Here is a 21,831-nt window from a genome sequence, read left to right on the forward strand (position 1 = left end):
CTCCCTAACCCCCCCTTCTCAGTATCTCCCCTCTAACTCCCTAACCCCCCCTTCTCAGGATCTCCCCCCCGCCCCGGTCACTTACCTTAAACTCCTGTGTTGGAAGCGTGAGGCGTTTGTCTCGGGTGCCGGCGCTTCACTGCTGATCGCCGGCGTCTGACGTCATATGCCGGCGCCCAGCGTAAAGCGCCGGCACCCGAGACAAACGCTTCCAACACAGGAGTTTAAGGTAAGTGACCGGGGCGGGGGGGACACTGGACTCATTGGTGAGTCACCAGGACACTCTTTGCGGGCCGGTCCGAGCTATTCAGCGGGCCGGATGTGGCCCGCGGGCCGTGCTTTGCCCAGGTCTGTCTTAGAAGGAATCCATAAAAGTATTACATTGAGGTGACCTACAAACCTCAAGAAATCAGATAAGGACAGCCTAACCAGAAAACGATCAAACACTAGATGTAAAATACAGAATTGACTCTTATAGCTGTAAGGCAACATATAAAGGTGAACCAAAAAAACATATTACAAAAGGAAAAAAAGAGAGATAAGATGAATATAAACAGCCGTGTGGTTTCAGTTGTTCCGAATTTTAATTTTCCAGAGAATGAATTTTATTGTTGCAAAGTTGAAGAAGCTCTACAGCTTCTGCCGCTGTCACAATAAATTACAAGGTAGTATGCAGATAGAAAAATATAGTTCTGGAAAACATTTGGGGTATTATTTGAGGCATTATTTCAAATCTTAGGTGTCCTTTTGTCATCAGTCTATATTGCACACCGGCACCACACTGAGCTGATGCTTTATGGCAATGCAAATGAAGTCCAATCCTCTTTAGACTTTCATTAGTCATAGTTTCTGGCTTGGTGATTAAGACTGAGCGATTATTCTTAACCTGTTAACAACCCAAATCTTTGATCTGATAACCAATTGTTATAGAAAATCAGGACTGTGTAAGTGTAGCTGGATGTTGTCTACATAAGCTATGAAGAATACTCAACACGCAGTCTAAACACATCTGACTCTACTTGCCTGGTCATAAACTTAATGGAACATTGGTAGCCAGTTCGGGAGCAATGAATGCCAAGTGAAGTGAAACATTTTCTGAGTTAATAGAAGTAATCCGCTAAGTACTGTTTGTAGCAGAAATGACAGGCACAAGCTGCTAGAATGTCACCGCAGAGTGACATTGTGACATTCACTGACTTTCTGCAGGCATTGGGGGCAGGGTAGAGAGATGATGCCTTGATTTGTGCACTTATACTGTAGGGACACATCTACGGGGATTAGTAAATCCCATTCTATAAAATATAGATTACTTTAAACAAACAATCAGTAGGTTGAGAAATGGAGCATATTACTCTGTTAAAGAGACAGTATCAGAGTAAAAAAGGACTTGTATACGTTTAAATATCCTATATCGGAAAAATGTTGTAACAGTAAATGACCGCTCTACGTTTTACTCTATTTCTGTATTTGTGAATGTGAGGGCATGTTGCTTTTACAGTACTGTTCAAAAGTTTGGGGTCACTTAGCTGTTTTCATGGAAAACAATGACTTTTCTCGCTGTAACATAATTGCAAATGGGTTTCTCATGATCAATTAGCCTTTTAATCTTGATCCATTTAATGTTATTTTAATGGACAAAATTTGGTCTTGACTTAAACCTTTTTAACGGTAGTGTGTGTGTGTGTGTGTGTGTATGTATGTATAGACTTTTCTAAAACAAATGGTTATCAGATCACAGATTTTGGTAGTATCAGGTTAAAATGGCTCAGTCTTAATCACCCATCTGGAAACACTATATAGACTAATAAGAGACTATATACAGTATAAAATATTAATCTGAATGATTATTATTATTACAATAGACACGCTAAGGTAGATTTAGAGCTGGTCCACTAAATAACAGACTCTTATGAATGCAAGACTTCCCACGCTATCAAAAAATTCTCATAGACTGATTTGATGTACTGAACTCTTTGATTTTAAGACTAAAAATATTCAAAGCTTTCTTTTTTTCCTAAAAAAAAAAGGCCTTTTTTTTTACAATATCTCATTTGAACTCACCTCCATATGACTGTTTTCTTAATCTCCGAACCAGCTGTCTTCCATAAAATAATATCTTTCCTTTTAGTTATAAATCTATTTACTTGACTCATAAATGCAAAACTATTTTTATGCTGACTTTTAGAAATGTATTTTAGATGAGAAACAGTTACCTTTAAGCAGATAAGAAATAATGTTGCTTTCTGGGTCAAAATGGCAAAATTGACAAAAGCACATTTATTTTTTCAAGATTTCAAGATTGTATGTATATCTCTATATATAAATTATCTATCTATCTATCTATCTATAATGTGCCCCCTTCCCAATGTCTTTTATTTATTTTTTTTATTTGTCAAGCTGAAATGTTTCAGAATATCAAACTAATTTTAATATTACACAAAGAAAACCTGAGTATACCATAACATGCAGTTTTTAAATGATAACTTCATGTAGAAGGAAAAAAGATATCCAATGCTACCTGGCCATTTGTGAAAAATAAATTGCCCCTTATTTACTAAATCAACCAGCCAACCAAATTTAATTGATAATTGTTCAATTTCACTAGACACACCCACCCATGTTGAATCTAATCAGCAATTACATAGAATTCAGTAGACTAAAAAGTTCTGAAAAAGCAGCATATGATGCAGTGATCTAAAGAAATTCAAACAAATGAGAAACAAAGTAATTGACATCTATCAGTCTGGAGAGGGTTACAGAGCCATTTCAACCCCGGTGAGAGCCATTTAATGCAAATAGAGAAAACATGGAACAATGGTGACCCTTCCCAGGAGGAAAAATACCTCCAATAGTGCATTGACAACTCATCCAGGGGGTCACAAAAGAACCCAAATGAACATGTAAAGAACTACAGGCCTCACTTGACTTGAGTGAAGGCCAGTGTTCATGATTCCACAATAAGTAAGAGACTGTATATGAATTGCCTGCAAAAAAATTCACACAGGAACCTCTTTCAAACCGGAAGCGGGGAATCCACCCCGAGAAGATAATAAAGTGCTGGTTGTAATTTGTAAAAATAGATTTATTATGGGACAAGCCCTTTAAAATAATATAATATATTAAAATACCAAAAAATCGAATCAGGAAAAATCAAGTAGTTAAATGAAATAGTCTTTCCTCAACGCGTTTCGCCCTTAATGGCTACCTCCTGTTATGAAAGGGAAACGAGATATATGTGCAAACTTTTATCACTATTGTGAAACAACATAATTAATACTGAGTAGTCCATTGGTAGAAAGACTTTTTGTAAATTAGGTGAGATGATGTGTATGTTTTCATCACGAACATTGAGTAGAGCTGTTGATGAAAATGTAGGTGTCTTAAAAAATACAGAATCTTTATTAAGTTATTGTGATTGCAGCTGCTGTTTTTCAATTGTGGACCTCAGCTGTTATGTAAATTTGAAATAAATAAACCAAATTGTATTTAATTTGGTACAGCCATAAAACTGTGAATAGTAGGAATGAAATTGGTTTACTTCAAAGCATTAAGCTATTGTTAGCCGTAACGTACTACAAATGAAAATGTGTGCATTTCGGTTGATGTAATACCAGCAAGTATTATAACTTATCAGCTTCGATCATACACATATTTTCTGGTTAATTTGATCAAATTAACAGAAGAGGCGTTAAAAAATTAATATACGAGCAATATATATATATATATATATATATATATATATATATATATATATATATATATAAAAGTTGTGATTCTACATTTTTATGTACTTGATTTCAAAATAGAATGTTTACTTTTTTCTTTTTTGATTTCTGGGTTTTAGAGCTATCGGTAAGTTATATACATATATTTTTAATACATTAGAGATAAAACTTTTTTAGAGCATACAGCTCACAAATTAAAGGGGTCTTCAAGAATAGAGGGGGAACTCCAACCGTTTCTTGTGCTCCATTGGTGGCATGGTCACTAGAGTAAATAGTTATGTGAGCTATGTTTGTAGTTATGACTCGAAGAGCAGGAACCTAAAGTTTTTCAAGGATGTCCTTGTTTCCAGGCTCTCTCCATGTAAGTAGCCTGCAAAGAATCCCGTATTTATTACATCTGAGTGTTGCCTTTGCCAGTTGAGTTGAGTGTTGGACTTTACTTGTTATTGTGTGGTATAAGCAAGCACCCTATACATAAAGCCATGTATTACCGAAGTAATGCTGTATCTTGTGACTTTTTCAATACATGTCTTGCATATGGACAAACCTGGGAACTCTCCTTGTTTTGCCCAGAACCTCTTGGTTTAGTGCTGGTTCTCTGGGTTAAATCTCCCAGTCGCTTGAGTAGCGTTTTAGCCGACTCTCAACCTTATTCCTTGCCCACCCCATACCAATTTAATGTTTTTGGGGCCAGTGCGCGTGGGTAGTTCCACTTATATACGTGGTTTGTGTTTTTCTCCTCCCGTGGGACATAATTGGGGCAGTGTTCCGAAATGCAAGATATTTCCATTCCATATTCACGAGTCCTATAGGATAATGGGTAGGTTGGTAGGTGTGTGAAACATAGTGGTAACTGAGAACTAATTTACCAATGTTTAAGCTAAATCATTAAGTATGTATTACTTATAAACTTAAAGCTTTACCAAAACATTATAGAGGGAAAAATGAGAGTTCCCATTTCAAGGTCATTATTAACTAAATTACTATTTTTTATATATATATATAGATAGATATTTTGAAATTTGTATAAAAGATTTTTACGTTTTGTACGAAGAAATTCAAATTAATAAACTTTTTTTTTCACCAAGTAGCAATTAGTAGAATTTTTAACATGAATGTTCTCACTTTCTGCATTTTAAGTAGTAATTGCTTCAAGCTACTGAACATGGTATGGGGTTTATTAGAATATTTTGACATATCTGATTGCAACAGCAGTTGCCGTTTGGAAAAATAATGATTTGAGATGAAGTATAAAGTTCCTGACAGGCGACACATTTATAGTTTTGATCAGTTGGCGTTATATTTCTTTATTAGAAGCTCGGACATCGTGTCTAATGTCAGATAAAGCTGTCGAATCGGTAAACCTTGTTTTTTTTTCCCCCCAAGTATATTTCTCCGATGTTTTGAGTTCTATACGTTTTTAAGATGCTGATCTGGAGGAACCATTGTGCTTATATTATATTATAAAGGAACTTCCTAAAGTTAATGTCTGTCCAGGCCTAAAATCTGTCGTTATGTAGTGCAACAGAGCACTGCGGGGTAAATTGGGAGGCTGTTACGCATGTCCTTACATTACATCTTATGTATAAAATGCATTATACCCCCACTTTAACCGATAAAGGATTCAAAATGCGCACCAAAATGTTCCTGGATTTGAAAGGTATGACTTGAAAACCTTACGAGCATGACTTTGAACATCCCGTAAACAACCAGCATCTTTGACTCTCTCCATTCACAAATCATAATGTGCTTTTCACAAACCGGACACATCTGGCTAAACGTAATAAATTAGAGTGAGTCCAGGCATCTTCTCAAGACACCATATGTTCCATAATATCATATACAAAACTAATATGCCAGTCTGCATAAAGAATGAAATACCAACTCGTAATGTCTTTGGGGAAGGTGCCACGTTTATAGAAAAAAGAAAAAAAAAAAAAAAAAAAGACTGGCTTCTATAATATAATTCCCATTTGAGTAGTCAAGAAGGAGTCTTTCTCTGAGTGTATCGCTCTTTAATGTTTTTTTACACCGCTGTGCTAATTTATTATAGAGTTTTGGATTGGTACCATCTTATTCTGTGGGTCACCCAGCATCTCGCCGAAAGCAATCTGTTTTCACGGCTGCATTTTCTATTCAATAGTGCCAGTTAATGGCTATATTACTAGTAAATGTGCTCGCAAGCCTTGGCTTTTAACGGTTTTTCTCTTTTTTTTTTTGCATCAAATAACTGAATTTCATACCCTAATTTTGTGACTGTAGGCTGCCTAACTTTCATCCGACTTTGGGTTTTGGTACTGTTATTATACTGATGTCTTTTATGTTCTTAATGGCAGGAAGCCAACTAATAATAGAAAAGTAAAATCACAATCCTTTATACTCTTCTTTTTTTCCTGGCTATAATATACCGTTCCCAATAACCTATTTCTGGATTCCTATGGTGTATTCATTCTGCCTTTTTTTTGCATGATCAGTTTTTCTCTTCCTTCTTTTATTTCGTTATAAACTGCTTGACTTACTTTGTGTAATTAAATTACCCAAGTATTTATACTGTACATTATGATGTTTGTAGCGCTATTTTGACAAAATGGAATCAAACTGACATCACTAATGCCCACATCATATGGAAGGGCTATTATAGAGCTTTCTTTTTGGATTCACTTGATGGAATTTGCTAAATAATACAAATTCTTCCCTGTCTAGCATATTATATCTTAGTATCGTGTCCAACCGGTAAATTGATATAACAAATGTTTTCTCTAACCTTCTAACATTCCTTTGGCAACACTGTGCCTTCAAAGTCAATATTAACGTTATCCATTTTTTGAGTCAGGGTTGTAATTCCCTCTTCTGCCATTTCCCAATATTTTGTCACATGCGCCCAGGCCAAAAAAACAGACCCGCCGGTGTGTCTAAACTCTGTCTTCTTGCTCAAGAACCTTGATGCCCTCAACAAAGCATTATGATGCAGGATTACGTTAAAATCCACACCACGCATACAACCATCGGTATAACCGGTACCAAACCTCTAAAGTAAAAGCCCCTCAATGAAATCGCTAGAGACATGGTGTTTACCCGGTTTTAAAGCTTCCGTTTTGTGCCTTTGACTTTGGCTGACCTTGATCTTTGGTTTGTGTTTGGACTTCTCAGATTATCCCTTTGTGCCACGCCACACTCGATCCTTAGACACTGATAAGATGTACAGTTTTAAAGGACTCTTGTATCTTATTCTTATTCAGATCTGCATCTTTTTTTTTCCGGCAAAGTATCTTCTCTTACCGTTTTGCCATAATTTAATAAAGAGAGATTCTGAAGCTGTAAATCTTTTTGCTTTCTACTATGTACTGTAAACCATAGAGGTTACAGGGCACTTTATCCTCAGGGTTATCAACAAACTAATCACTATCTGGAATGACACAGTGTATTTCATGAATATATAGCAGCTGGTTGTTCAAACCATTATATTTATGTGCAATCTATTTTTCTCACTATTACTTGGTCAAGTGCAAGCTGAGAACTACTGTAAATGTATAGTCGTCCCAGAGCTTTTATTACAATCCTGAAATAGTAATTGCTTTAGGATAATGATTACAAATATTTACAACTGTCCTATAGTTTTGTTAACTTAAATATATATATATATATTTTTTTAAAAAGCCTTATTTCTCGAATGATAGCGGGAAAGGTTTAAGTCCGATATTCATATAAATTGTGCTGTTTTAGGGACCACAAATTATATATGCTTTCTCTAGATTTCAAAAACCTTAAATATTGAGAAAAATAAGATGTTTATTTTATTATTTTTTTTGCTTATGAAATAGTTACATTGATATTTTAAAGTTTTCAGTCTGAACAACTCGTGGGCCCTGAATGCTCATATAACGTTGCAACTTTTTTCTATGATGGCCCACTAAAAAGTTATCAACTTCAACCAAAGACTTAATTTTATCTTGGGGTAATGTGGCTAGATTCAGTTTTCTTATCAACATTTAGATAACTGTATCCTTGAATCTTAGAATTCTGGGCCATCGCAAGTCATTTAATGACCCTGGTCATTTCAACCAGCCGTAAATCGAAACACATTCCCTTTTTTCAAAAAGTAAAACCCCCGTAGAACCAAAATAAATGTTTAAGTGTAACAAGTGCATGTTTTAAGCCATAACATACAGAAAAAGAATGAAACAAAAAAAAAATCAAACAAGAAAAAAGGTTTTCTTCTGCTCATGTGACAAATTTTCAAATCTTTTGTCACAATAGTCTGTTAACACCACACATTTTGATCTCTAGCTAAGATACCGTAAAATGCATACCGCCCATATTGAAAATGTAATCTCTAATTAAAAATCAGTTCTGTCTATTTACCACCGAACAACAAACTATAGTAATATTAGGCAAAAAAATAATAAAACACATAATTAGTAGAATGATAATGAACCCAGATCTTTCATTTTGATATGACACACAAAAACTATTTTATAACAGTAATCATTTGTGCATGAATAACCATGACGTATTTAATAATAGAATCAATTGGATTTTTAATCAAATGTATTCACATGACGGGTTCGTCATTTTCATCTTGGCTATTAAGGCCGGAAGAATGCTAAAAAAAAAAAAAAAAGAGATACATATAGCTTGTGGCCCTTCGCGGATACGCTATACGCTATAAATGGATGAATTGCTTCAGATGGAATCATTTCAGTTATCTGCAACAAACAGTGCTAATGAAAATTAATGTACAGGAAACCTAATTCAGCAGGAAAGTAAACAATTACCACTGACGTGTATGTTATTTTTTAGCTTTATTATGTGCTATGTGCAAGATTGATTAGGATATTATTGTCCAGGTAAATTTTTACGCTTCTATCTAAACATGCTATATTCATGAGGTCTGCTAGTGGTTCTAGAACATAAATTCCAACATTACAAATATAATCTCCTGTAGAGCAGGCCTCCCTGCATAAAGATTCAACGTTATGGCCTCTAACGTAACCTCCTACACCAAAAAACCTGCTCACAAAATATGCTGTTAGTACTTGGGACAAAACATAGAGTACTGGCCAAATAATGCCACTTCTTTTAGAAAATGCTTTCCTTCACTAAAACATAGTCTTGCTTTCTAGAAGTGATTTTCCAGATTGATGTCTCCATGTGCTTTTTCAGAAATATATCTTAATTTTCATTTTAACTTAGTCAATGCTCAACGAGTGGGTCCACCTGTAGAACCTAGAACAGATAATTTTTATTTAGATATGACCTTCTAGAACAAGAGCCAAAATGTTCTACAGCACATGTATTAGCACTAGAACATACCAGTGTTCTAGTACATACATTTCCTTGTTTGAAGGCGACTCCCATGTTAGAAATTATTCTTATTAATCTTATTAATATTCTTTTTACAACACAAAACAAGTATAAGTAGAAAGTAATAGGTGTCTCATTAAGCCCTATCTATATTTTGAATGGACATATTGAATTCCCCCCAGCGTATCCCCTAATGTTGTTGTCAACAGAAACATGTTTATGATGTCGTATGATGTATTGGGCTCTTTTTCTGGGTGAGAGAAGATCATATCTGGTCCTAAATTTTTGGAATACTCAGCTAAAACATTGCACTTAATTGTATGGTGATTGTTCCAGATTTCACGCTTTGTAGAACTCATCCAGCTTCATGTCTAAGTCTTGGTAGCTCAATATGCAAAGGGGATGTTTTTATTCTTGAACTCTGTGTCATGAACAGTAATCTCATGGAAGTGAAATAGGTAATAACATTAACGGCCTAGGATAAATGCATGTTTCATGTAAGTCATTTGACAAAGTGGACCCTGAAAAATGTAAGACAATTAATTTTCTCCAAGCATGTCTAGACTGTGCATTAAGAACACCAGAGTGTTCTACGGTTGGTGTTTAAAGGAGCAGACTTAAGTAAATTTCTATGGCAGTTTCAATTTGTCTGAACCGCTTCCCCTTTAGTATTGATGTTATATTCCCTTGTCTAATCAAGGGCAAAGTTCAGTACAACAGTTATGATGTGCGGAAATAATAACAATATCAAAACCTGAGGACCAGCGCAGTATAGTCTGTTTTCGGCACGTTTTTGGCACTCTAGAACATTGCTACGTGTAAATACACTCATTTAATGCAATATGCCATTGTACAGCGCCATGGCAGAATACACAATAATAAATTATAATAATATGGAGTTTTCAGGCATTAGACGAGTGTCCCGTTGAGATACTGTAGTCACTGGGATGTTTTTCTGTAATCTATTGGTTTCTGTTAAGTTCAAAGAGTAAAAAAATGGAAGAATAATCAAACGGCTCATTAAATCAACTGATCTTCCTAGCAATACAAACCTCTAGAAGATGTTATTACTAGTTTATTGTAATAGAAACAATATTTGCATTCGTGTTAGCAGCTGGAAGGTCAAGAGGAAGGTATTGGCATCTGGGAGCATTTAGCCTTTTAGGGCATACCTAGCCAAATTGTCAGTAATTTTTGTAGTTAAAAACACATTTGGCGTACATTGAATTTGCATCAAGATCAATATGAACAAGCGGCTTCTAGACAATGGAAATTAGCTGTCATTCAAATGAACATGCAAGGTTCTGTCCCCAATTAACGCTTTATGATACTGCAATTAGAGTAATTGAGCTATTATAGCAATATAAATGCAAGAAGTTTATTGATCTAGAATTCCTTAATATTCTGCGCTTAACAAGGTTAGCCAGATTCTGCCTGAATGCTTCAGGTCTGCTTCAGGTAATGTCAGGTAAACATTTTATCTATAGATAACCAACATCTGTTTAAAATTACGTATAGCTTTTGTTCTGTAGTTGAATATTCATTCCCCTGCCCATCAATATGCTTGCAATCTTTGTACGCTTACTGGCACAAAAGGAGAGTTGCATTTCAGCTCCTTGACATAACTTTACATTCTAGAGGAGCAACCCCAATGAGCTTCTGCTACAGAAAGACCTTAGCTGGCCCTGTATAATGTATAATTAAATAAGTGAGATTTCTTTAAATTCTGCTTAAACGCTAAATTATAGTTCTTTAAAAAAAAAATAAAAAAAATAGAGACCCTAGACTTTTGAATGGTAATGTGCTTGCGTGTGTATATATAATATACCTATATATATAATATGTCAGTATGGATAACACTTATTGATAGAGGAAACAAAAGTGACATTTTACATTTTAAGTTTGATAACATGAACCTTAGTGTCAGAAGTTTGCAAACAACAGAAAACTGGAGACATTCCATGTCTGCATCTGTGTTCCAAATCAGAATCTTGTTTGCAGCCATAGAATGGTAGAGCTGTGTGCAGCCAACCAGATAAACATGTCGACATAATTCGGCTGTCTCTCTAACCTACTTTATAAATAAATTGAAAGACGCCTCTGAATTTGTTGTTGTCTTGCAAACAAGTTCAAGACAGGTTATGTGTACTTCACATACTAAAATAACGGGCACTGACTGATGGTATGCACTTTAGGGCTACAGGTGGGTAATGGTTATGTTTTATTCACAAGACTGACCTTCGGCAGAGTCATGTTTTTTTTTTGGGGGGGGGGGGTTAAACGCCGCCTGGCAAGGGTTAAAGTGGCAACATTTTTTCCCATGAAACCCAGGCAGAGTTTCATGTATTTCTCAACATGCACAAGACATTAATGTGCATGGGACATCAATGAGTAGGCTAGAAGCTTAAACTATGCTCTGGGATAGGCCAGCATCAAGTGACATGGTTCCATCTATTCTAGAAACTTAACCCTTTTTATAACATTATAATCTTTAAAAAAAAAAAAAAAAAAAGCAAAGAACACAGAATATACTAATTAATTTTCTAGCTTATTAACAAATATTACACAATCCTGAAGCCTTTCTTGAGCTTCATTATATCAGGCTAGTTAACATTCTTCAATAAAATGTATTTTTTAACAAAATGCATACTTTTCCCTATTATATACTCAATGCCTTGTTTTTTAATGTTATTTTAAAGGACAAATAGTTCTAAAATCTCTTGACTGTATTTCCATTCCATGTTTCATTAAATGGTGAATGTATTTCTCAACAGAGTGTATGTAGGTCCAATGTGATTCCCCAACGGTGGTTAAAGCGGAATCATTTAGAAAGACACGGGTTAATGCAATAGGTTCTTGTGGTCGGCAAAATGTGTCATCTAGAAGAGATTGGTTAAAATTCATTTTCAGGCAAGATAGTTATTTTGCATTCATATCAAGGAACAGTGCAGGATTAGTGTTTAGCATTGTAATCTTCCACAGTTCTGTCTCTTTCAATCAGCGAACCTTAGCTTCTATACCGAGTCTCTTCCACTATAAAAAAGATAGTCCAATTGGAATTATCATCACTTCTTGAAAGAATTGGAATTGGTTTTTACATAGAAATGAGACCGCGTTAGAGAGATTTGCAAGCAGCTCAGAGAACACATTTTATAGAAATAAAGGGAAATATTAAAGAATAACACCTTGTTCCGAAGAATGCTAAAAAAAAATGGAAAAAAGGAATAGGTACCTCGTTATTACTCCTAAGCCTCACACAGTCTTGGCAGAAGTGGTCTTGTCTGATGTTTTAAATATCTTAACCCTATTCTCTAGATTGTAAGCTTACAAGATGGGTCCTCTCTACTCAACGTATTCGTTTGTCTTAGTCTGTTAGTTCCGGTTCTGTCAGACTCTGTAAGAAGTGCTGCTGACATTGTTGGCGTTATATATATAAAAGAATAATAAACTAATGAAAATCAGCTTATCACTTAAGGGAAGAAAAGAAAATTGGGTTAGAAGAGCTATAAATGGGTGAATGGCGGAGAGGATATACTAGAACATAAGCGACTTCTGAAAGTTTATTAAAGGGGGAGCTCCAATGGGTTGGTGGAATCTAATTGTGTAGCTGTGTGGTCAGCAGGGTACTTAGTGACCATGGACCACAGGAGAAGTGACATTATCCAACTACATCAGATGCCCCTTCCATTGCTGAATTTGTGGCCTTTACATCGATACACTGCTTCCGTATCGGACCCAGACGCCATTTGCTGATGATGATGTAAGAGTCTCCTTCTGTGACATCATTCAGTGGGGGGATTACATTGCTCAAAATTGTTGTGCATACTTGCATTTATGAGGCACTGAACATGTACCTGATACTTTATAGTATAATAAAAGGAGAGGAGCAATAAACGCGGTCGTAAAAGTACAATAGTGTTAGACCTATAGTTGACAGTAACCCATTATTCTGTTGGTAATTAAGGAAAGACAGGGTTAAAATAGTGTTTGCGTTATCAGTATGACAACTGTCTTTGTACCTGTCGTAATAAAATCTCAGAGTGGAAATACTTCAATTCCAACATGTTTACCCCTTTGTATATATTGTCCCCCCAAAAAATACATTAAAAGTAATGAACGGTGAAAACTGAAAATTGCAGCACATAGTCCGTATTTAGAATTATTTCATCAATAGTAGTTATTTTTTCTTTCTTTTTTTGCTTCAGTTCCCATCTTTCATTACATCTCACGCTTCAGGATTCAGAGATTGTATTTTTGATGAATTTAATCACATAATCTTAAAAATGCCAAGAGATAGAAATCTTGGACGAGTTGTATTCTCAATGCTTAATATCCTAATAATCATTTTGATTGATATTTTTGTGTCTTTTGGACTTAAGCGTGCATTGTGTTCATACTCACATCAGCGCCGTGCAACATTTACAATACGTAGTTCATTTCATATTTTGTGTGTTTAAAAGGCAAATATGTCTTCTCCACCAAAGAGCCTATTTAGGAACTTTACAAAGTTGGTCTGCTGGAGGTCTTCCTTTCACTATTTAAGAAGAGAGACACGAATAAGAGGGGGCGTGATGAAGTTATGTGATAGGTGGAGGTAGTCCACATTAGCTGTTAAAGGGGCAAGAGTGGACGGTAGAGCCCTGCGCGGGACTGCTTTTTTAATCCCCCTCCCGCTGATTTTTTGTCCAATCCCGCCCGCTCCCGCAACATGTGTGCCCGCTCCCGCCACATTTGTGGTCAATCCCACCCGCTCCCGCCACAAAGGTGGCCAATAACGCCCACCTCCTTACCTGAACTGCAGATTTCCCAGATTTCAGGGTAACCAAAAATGGAGACCTGGAGGCGGTTGCCAACGGGATCTTTTCCAATTTTATGAATTTAGTCTACAATATTTTTTATTGATCAAAATGATCAAAGCTGCTTTTTATGCAGTATTCCCACCCTTACTAGATTCTGTTACACGTGTAGGCCTTCTATGCCGTCCATTTTGCCCACTTGCCCCTCAAGAATATTGACAGTCTGGGGCAAATATCTAGTATGTAGGGCAATTAATCTAACTTGTGGCAAATGCACAGAGCCATCCGTAGATCTTATCAGCCAGTAACATTATTGTGTGATTTCACAAAGTCCCATTTTACCAAAAGAGTGTTAGATGCATAGAATAGCTTTCCATTAGATGCAGCAAGAGCTAATACAATATGAAAATCTACGTGGTATAGACAAGTGTCTTGCCCTGAAATGAAATAATAAAAAGGTGATAGAGTGTTTTTATACACTCTTAAAATCTTTCTATATAAATATAATAAAAATGCAGGTTTTTTTTATTGGGTCTTTCTAGACGTCTCTTATTTAAACCTGCATGGAGAGGCTGTGACATTATTTCCAGTTTTATTTATTGTAATTATTGTGCCCCGTAAGAATAGCTTCCTTGTCTGAGTTAAAAAAAGGAAAAGATTTACAGACAGATAAAGGAAAGGTGTATATTTATTACTTGTGATATAAAGTTTTATGCAATTAAACTAACCGTTTTTGCTGCCTTATAATGGATTCCATCACCTGCAGAGAGATTAACAGTCATATTAGACGTTATTACCGATACTTAAACACCATTGCTCATATAAAGAGGTTGGACGTGCCAATCAATCAACATTTTGAGAGGTTCGACAATCTCATGGAAATAAGCTCAACTGAACATTGCGTTACCGACAGCCTACGAAGGTTGTGTAGACTGTCTGCGATCGTCGTATTCATAATTGATCAAGTATATTCCAATTCGTCCTGAAAGCTCGAGACATAATGAAATAACAAGCTTCTATATTTGTTCAACAGCAGGAACTGCCGTTGATAATAAACAAATTTTATTACAGATTAGGAAAAACCATTTATAGCAAGATATTGATCTTATACTTTTTTTTTTTTTTTTTTGTATCCACATGGAGGGTGCAAATGTAGATTAAAACAAATGCAATCAAATTCCTTATGCTAAGTAATACCCAGAGTTCTTCTTTTCCAATGTAATTATAACTAGCAAAAAACCAAATTTTAACACGACTAATACACTTGTTCTACTTATTGATCACCTAAATGTTATTGTAGCTGCAATAAAGTGATTAGAAAAATTTGCTTATGTTTTGTATTCCATTAGTTTATGGAGGGGTTGCCCTATCCATTGTTATGGCCCATAGAAATGGCATATTTTATCATCTATTGCCACAAGATGTTACTTAGGAAGTGACTATATTTATATATAAAGAAGCAACCCCCCCCCCCCTTCTGCTCAATTGTTCCATCAGAAATCAGTTCAATTGTGTTCCATCTTCCTCAGCATAAATTGAATGCTTTGCCCTGTCCCACTGTGTGGTCACGGTAAACGTTTCTGATACAATTCATCTTCAGCAGCTTCAGTCATTGCTGGGTCATCTTGTCTTTGCATGATGGGTGATGCCAGTCACTACTGTCTTCTTTAAGTGTCTTAAGATCATTTATGTTTTGTACCCAAAACACAAAATTTATGTCCCCAGAGTATGGCTTAATAGCTGTCAGGGAGGACGTGGTGTTATGGGTGCTAACCCAAGAAGACCAACTTTAGACCATGTAATAAAAATATAATATATATGGTGAAACTCTCCAAAGGGATAATTGCTTACATGTTCTATATAATCTGAATTCATTATTTTTTTCAGATCCTTCTGCCCTTTGTAGTAGTAGGGCAGCTGCGAGGATTGCATTTGTGAAATCTTTTGTTTAAGACAAATATAGGGCGAGGAACGTTTACAAATGAGAAATAACTAAAGACGAAAAAGCAACCAATGAAAATGGGAAAAAATGGCTATAAATATAAAGAAAATCTCATTTTTATTGGTTAGGTCCCTGCTCATTATAAAGCAGAGTTGCAGTTTTTAGACACCTAGGAATATCACTTGTTATGAAGCTTGTTCCACTGCAATGCACATTAATACGAGGTTCAGCGGCAGTTACCTCATATAACCCGAATGGCTTTTCTTTCAATAATGTTTAAATTTAGTTTGACTGACTGAACTTTACCCATGACTTTCTTCGCTTAACAAGAGTTTGAGGCTTATATTTTTCAAATTAGTGCTTTGTGACATTTTTTTGTTATGAAAATGATTGTTGAATAAAAACATGGATTATGTGAGCAACCGCGGTTAACTATTTAATACTCCAAGGAATATATGATGCTGTATCCCTCCGAGTTCTAACGAAGAATGAGGAACTATCGTTATAGAATACTTATCCTTTATTCTTTAGAATAATGGCTCGTTCCAGGGTTTTTCTTTTTTACTATCTAAATAAGCTTGGATACTACATAATTTATTGGTAGCAATCCAGAGCTGGTATATTTTTTGGGAAAAGAGCAAACCTCCCAACAATCTCGGAATTCACAGCACAGACCTAAACTGCAGCTTTCACGTGGCTATTTGGATAGGGTGGGCAGTTAGCTGTGCCTGTGTTCTTAGTTTGGAGACCTGAAATGTTGGAGGGTATGAAGAATCATCCGTAAAATTACCATAGGCCTGCTGGTAAAATGCTAGCTTCTTAGAAATATTACGGACAAGTGTCTAAAATAGGCCCAGTTTGCCTTAACTTCTTGGCCATTAGTGGCCAAGTCCAAGTTTGACACAGAATTTCATCCATTATGAGAAGAGTCTGAGATGCAAATGTTGTGATAAAAAACATGTAATCAATAAATAAGGTGGGGTGATTATAATTAGATTATGAAACCAACAATTTGGAATTTTTCTTTTTTGGTCCATTTGTTTTTGGACAGCCAATTTGGTTTCTTGTTGTTTGGGTTTGAACAAAAATCGGAGGGCATTTTAAATTTGGAAACAAACTTTGTTGCCGCTCACCCTCATTCACTCTCACATACACTCTGCCGACCACTTCCTGTCTCCTTGATCTTCTTTCTTCGTCCCTTGCTGCTTGTGTCTGAGGAGGAAAGGGGGTGTCCTTGAGGGCTCCGCCCTCTTGCAGAGGTGAGCAAAGAGTGCTGCATATAGATTTGTGGAGAAAGAGAGGCACAAAAGCACTTCTTTCTAAGCGGATCTGTCTTCATTATTTGGATCTAATGAGTTTCCACAAAAGGGTGGAGCCTCCGGGCACACACTCTCCCTTGTTCCTCCAATCAGGGAAGAAGGTGTGCCCTGAAGCTCCGCCGTCTTTCGGAAATTTTTTCGGGAGGCCAGAACTCACAATTACACAAAATAGTTAATCACTATTTGTAACCTTTATGGATAAGTAAAAGATAAAAAGAATCCCGTCCAACTTCTTTGCTTTCAGAATCTTCCTTTACTCTGAACTCCCTTTGCCACAAGCAGCAATTACAATTCAGTGAATCTGTGCTGTCATATTTATACCAAGAAAATATCTTGCATACCAGCAATAAAACCACAAGGAGCCTGTGGGGGGAATATAACTTTCTGTAAAGTCCCCTAGTTAATTTATCTGCCACTTATCTTTGGCAGATACCCATTTTCAATAAAAGACCTTCTTTTTGACTGTTTCAAGTACAAATCTGTTTTTTTTTCCCTCCCCGTCATACTGGTCAATCTATTGCTTTGGCTTTGTGGTGAACCCAATTTATTGTGTTTGGAGTAATTTCCCAAAACAACAATAAAATGTGTACTCATACTTCTTCTAGAATGTGAACATAACACCTTTCCAGTCGTGCTACCTAACTACGATAACCCGAGCCATTGAAATAAAAGGAAAAAAATGTATTATATAGAATTTGAAGCAGACACAAAAAATGTTCACCGCTGTGCACTTCTTTTATGAATCTATAAACCACTCTTTCTTCTAGTCCCCTTGGGCCATAATATATAGTTATACAGTCATGTGTTGTTAAGCTGTTTCACTAGTGTTTAGCGATATTTGTAATCTTAGCGTTCACAATTTTATATTCCGGAAGTGATTATAAAACAGTTATTTTTAAGTAGCTAAATAGCCGTGTGATTCCAGAAGAACTGTTGAAATAATTCCGGTATTTCAGAAACAAGCAAGTGACACATCAAGATGATATGGAAGCTCCTTTGAACCTTTGTACTTCCTCATTACCCACAATTCTTCAATAGCTACATCGGCTCATCAAATATGATGGATTTTCAGCAACCAGCAAAGGGATGCACTTTTCGGATGTAACGTGACCTTTTATCTTTGCCCGATTTTTCTATTTAATGCAAGACCAAATGGTAATTCACAAAAAAAGTGATTAAGTCCAAATGTCAATGCTATGTTCTGCCGAGGATCGATGCCTGATTTATTTATTTTTTTATAAGCTGGTTGCTTAACCACCTCTGGCCCACAAATATCCATTTTCATAAAGGACTGTGACCATAGGACATTATATAATTAAAAGCTTCATTAATATTCCAGGAGCTTCTAGGGATAAATGCTTCAAACTCCTCCCACATCATTTTTGGGCGGGGCATAATAAGGAAGTTCTTAAAAGTCCATGGAAAGCATCAATTGTTGTCTCGTGGTATACAACGATAGGCACAAGAGACTCAAATAACCTTTGCCAAACACCGGTATTCAAGCGAGGCCATATTGTCTAGACCCGGTCAGGGTTAACATATTATTATTTATTGTTTTATATAGCGCCATCATATTCTGTAGTGCTGTACAATGGGTAGACAGGACATATTATATATATAATATAAAAATTTGACTTACAGAGACATAAGGTGTGTGTGGGGGGTCCCTTCTCAAAGAGCTTACGATCTAGAGGGGAATATACCCACTCACAATGCTGGCTTTTATGCAATATAAATATTTTATAATTTTGTGAAGTAGCCCTTTAGCTAGACTTGAGTTCATTACTGGCAACAGAAGCTTCTAAATGACTATTTGAGTTAGAAAAGCAAGACATAATTTACTTTCTTTATTGTTTCACGAGCCTTTTAGCAATGTATTGATCTTTCATATATTCTGGTGACATGCACTAGGCACAGCTCACCAAAAGTCCAATTCATAATGCTCATTCACTTTATAAATATCTTGTTCTGTGCTTGATATAAAGGATATAAAGATGTTTTTTCTCCCTAAGATATGTAAAGCACCCCAGAAAGCTGTATATAAGAGCTGGACAGATGTTTGTAGGTGTCTGCTTAAAAACCATGCATTACCCCATCAAAGTTTTTTTCCTTAGCTTAAAAGTAAATGAAAAGTCAAGAAAATATATAATACTGTAGAGCTAGGGAATATGGAGAGCATGGCCCATAGTGATAGATAATTAATGGAACCGCGTTCATGGAGAAAGACAAAATAAGTTTCCTAGGATTATATACCGTATTTGCTCGATTATAAGACGAGGTTTTTTCCAGAGAAAATGCTCTGAAAAATCCCCCTTGTCTTATAATCGGGGTCGTCTTATAATCAGACCTCAAATAGGTCTGACTATGAGACTAAGATCCAGATTCCCTGCAGCGATGCAGGGGACCTGGATCCTCCTGTGTATGCCTACCCCCCATCTTACCGGTGCTTCTGAGTCCCCGGTGCTTAGTCCGGGCAGCGTGTAGAGCTCTACGCGATTCGCGTAGAGCTCTACACGCTGCCCGGACTAAGCACCGGGGACTCAGATGCAGGGGACCTGGATCCTCCTGTGCTATGCCCCCTCCCTCAACTTACCGGTGCTTCTGAGTCCCCGGTGCTTAGTCCGGGCAGCGTGTAGAACTCTACGCGATTCGCGTAGAGAACTTCCGCTCTACGCGAATCGCGTAGAGTTCTACACGCTGCCCGGACTAAGCACCGGGGACTCAGATGCAGGGGACCTGGATCATCCTGTGTTATAACCCCCCCCAACTTACCGGTGCTTCTGAGTCCCCGGTGCTTAGTCCGGGCAGAGTGTAGAGCTCTACGCGATTCGGGTAGACAACTTCCGCTCAAGCGCGTAGAGCTCTACACACTGCCCGGACTAAGCAACGGGGGACTCAGAAGCACCGGTAAGTTCGGAGGGGAGGGAGTGTTCAGTGGGGAGCATAAGGCATTTCTGGAGGCAGAGTGCTCTGTGAAATGCCTTTTAACCCCCTTAATGCCACTCTGCCTCCAGAAATGCCTTTTAACCCTCTATATGCCACTCTGCCTCCTGAAATGCCTTATACCTCCCTATATGCCACTCTGCCCCATAATATGGCATATAGGGGTATAAGGCATTTCTGGAGGCAGAGTGGCACATAGGGGGTTAAAAGGCATATCATGGGGCACAGTAGCATATAGAGGGTTAAAAGGTGTATCATGGGACACAGTGGCATTTAGAGGGTTAATAGGCATATCATGGGGCACTGTGGCATATATGGGGTATAAGGCATTTCTGGGGCAGAGTGGCAAGTCTGGGGACAGATGTGCATAACTGGGGGGCAGGTTGAAAAAAAGGAAATAAAAACAAAATATTTTTCTCAATCGTAGCTTTTATTAGCAAACAATTGTTAACATAGTTTACATGAATTTACATTTACTGGTAAAACTTTTTTCCTATAGGGTCGTCTTATATTCAGCCTTTTTCTTTTTTTCATAAATTAATATTCAGATTTTGGGGGGTCGTCTTATAATTGAGAAAAGAAAAAAATTAGGAAATATTAAACAATATATTTCATTTAGACAGGAAGTGTTCCCCATTTCATTAAACCAATCCTGAAACAGGAATATTAAGGTAAAGACCTAAGGAAAGGGTGAAGAATGGAAACGACCTAGAAAGGTTGATGCACAAATTCACACATTATGTAGCAAACCAAGAAACTGGGGAAGAGGCCAAAATCTCTCCAAACTAACATTTGAAAAAGTCCCTTTTCTAAATGATATGCTAAATCACAAAGTTTCTTAAACTTTACATGTGCATAAAGGAGGAAATATTTTATTTTTCACAAATACATCTAGAAGAGGTAAAAAAGAAAATTCTATTTTTTTTTAAAATCAAGATTAGTAAATTTTAAAACATCTCTGGAACTCTCTGGAAGTGGGTATCATTTAAAAATGTGAAGTCAGCATTAATGTAATGGACCCATATACTTTAATGATAAATGTTGCCACTCCCTTGTTACTTTTGTAAGTATGTGCTTTGGAATCTTGTTTTAGATCAACATATAAAACCTATATGTACCTATGTGCTTCTTCACTATATGTATATTTTTTTCTCGCTCCTAAAGAAAGGGATCATTAGTTCATATTTTTTAATATTTTACGAAGTTCCATTGAAAATAAAAACTGGGAAACCCAATGTATATCAACAGGTGAAACGTTCCACATCCCGTGATTCTGGATCCTGCTACTCCTTGCAGTCTAGGACCATTATGAGAATAACCTCTCGCTGACTTGTTTCTTTACGCTCCACTCCTTGCTGAGAATATCAAGAATCTCTCTTTAGAGATAATGCCCTTCACACGACAGAATATTTATTTTTTTTAGGAAGAGTTTAACCTCGTAATTAGACCTCTTTGCAGTAAAAGTAAGGGCAAACCAGAATGACAAAAGGGACATCGATTATTTATGCATATTAAATGCACTTTGGTTCCTCCACGATTAAGGAAATGTTAATTGAATTTCAACTCTTAACCAAAAAAAATCCTATTACTACAAATTAATATGGAATGGTCTATCATGAATACCATATACTGTATCAGATTTAATCAGAAAATTCAAATCTAGGTTTGCCAAGTACCATCTGGGGTTAATCTTGATGCCCCCGTAAGACCACAATCTCATTAATACCGGTGTCTCTACTTCATAAAGTGCTCAGTCGATGCAGAGCTTCTATGGAAGTTAATGGAAGAGATTTTAAAATTGG

This window comes from Sceloporus occidentalis, unplaced genomic scaffold, assembly GCF_023333645.1.
Source record: "Sceloporus occidentalis isolate IW3139 unplaced genomic scaffold, rSceOcc1.0.p SCAF_29, whole genome shotgun sequence".
Classification (NCBI taxonomy): Eukaryota; Metazoa; Chordata; class Lepidosauria; order Squamata; family Phrynosomatidae; genus Sceloporus; species Sceloporus occidentalis.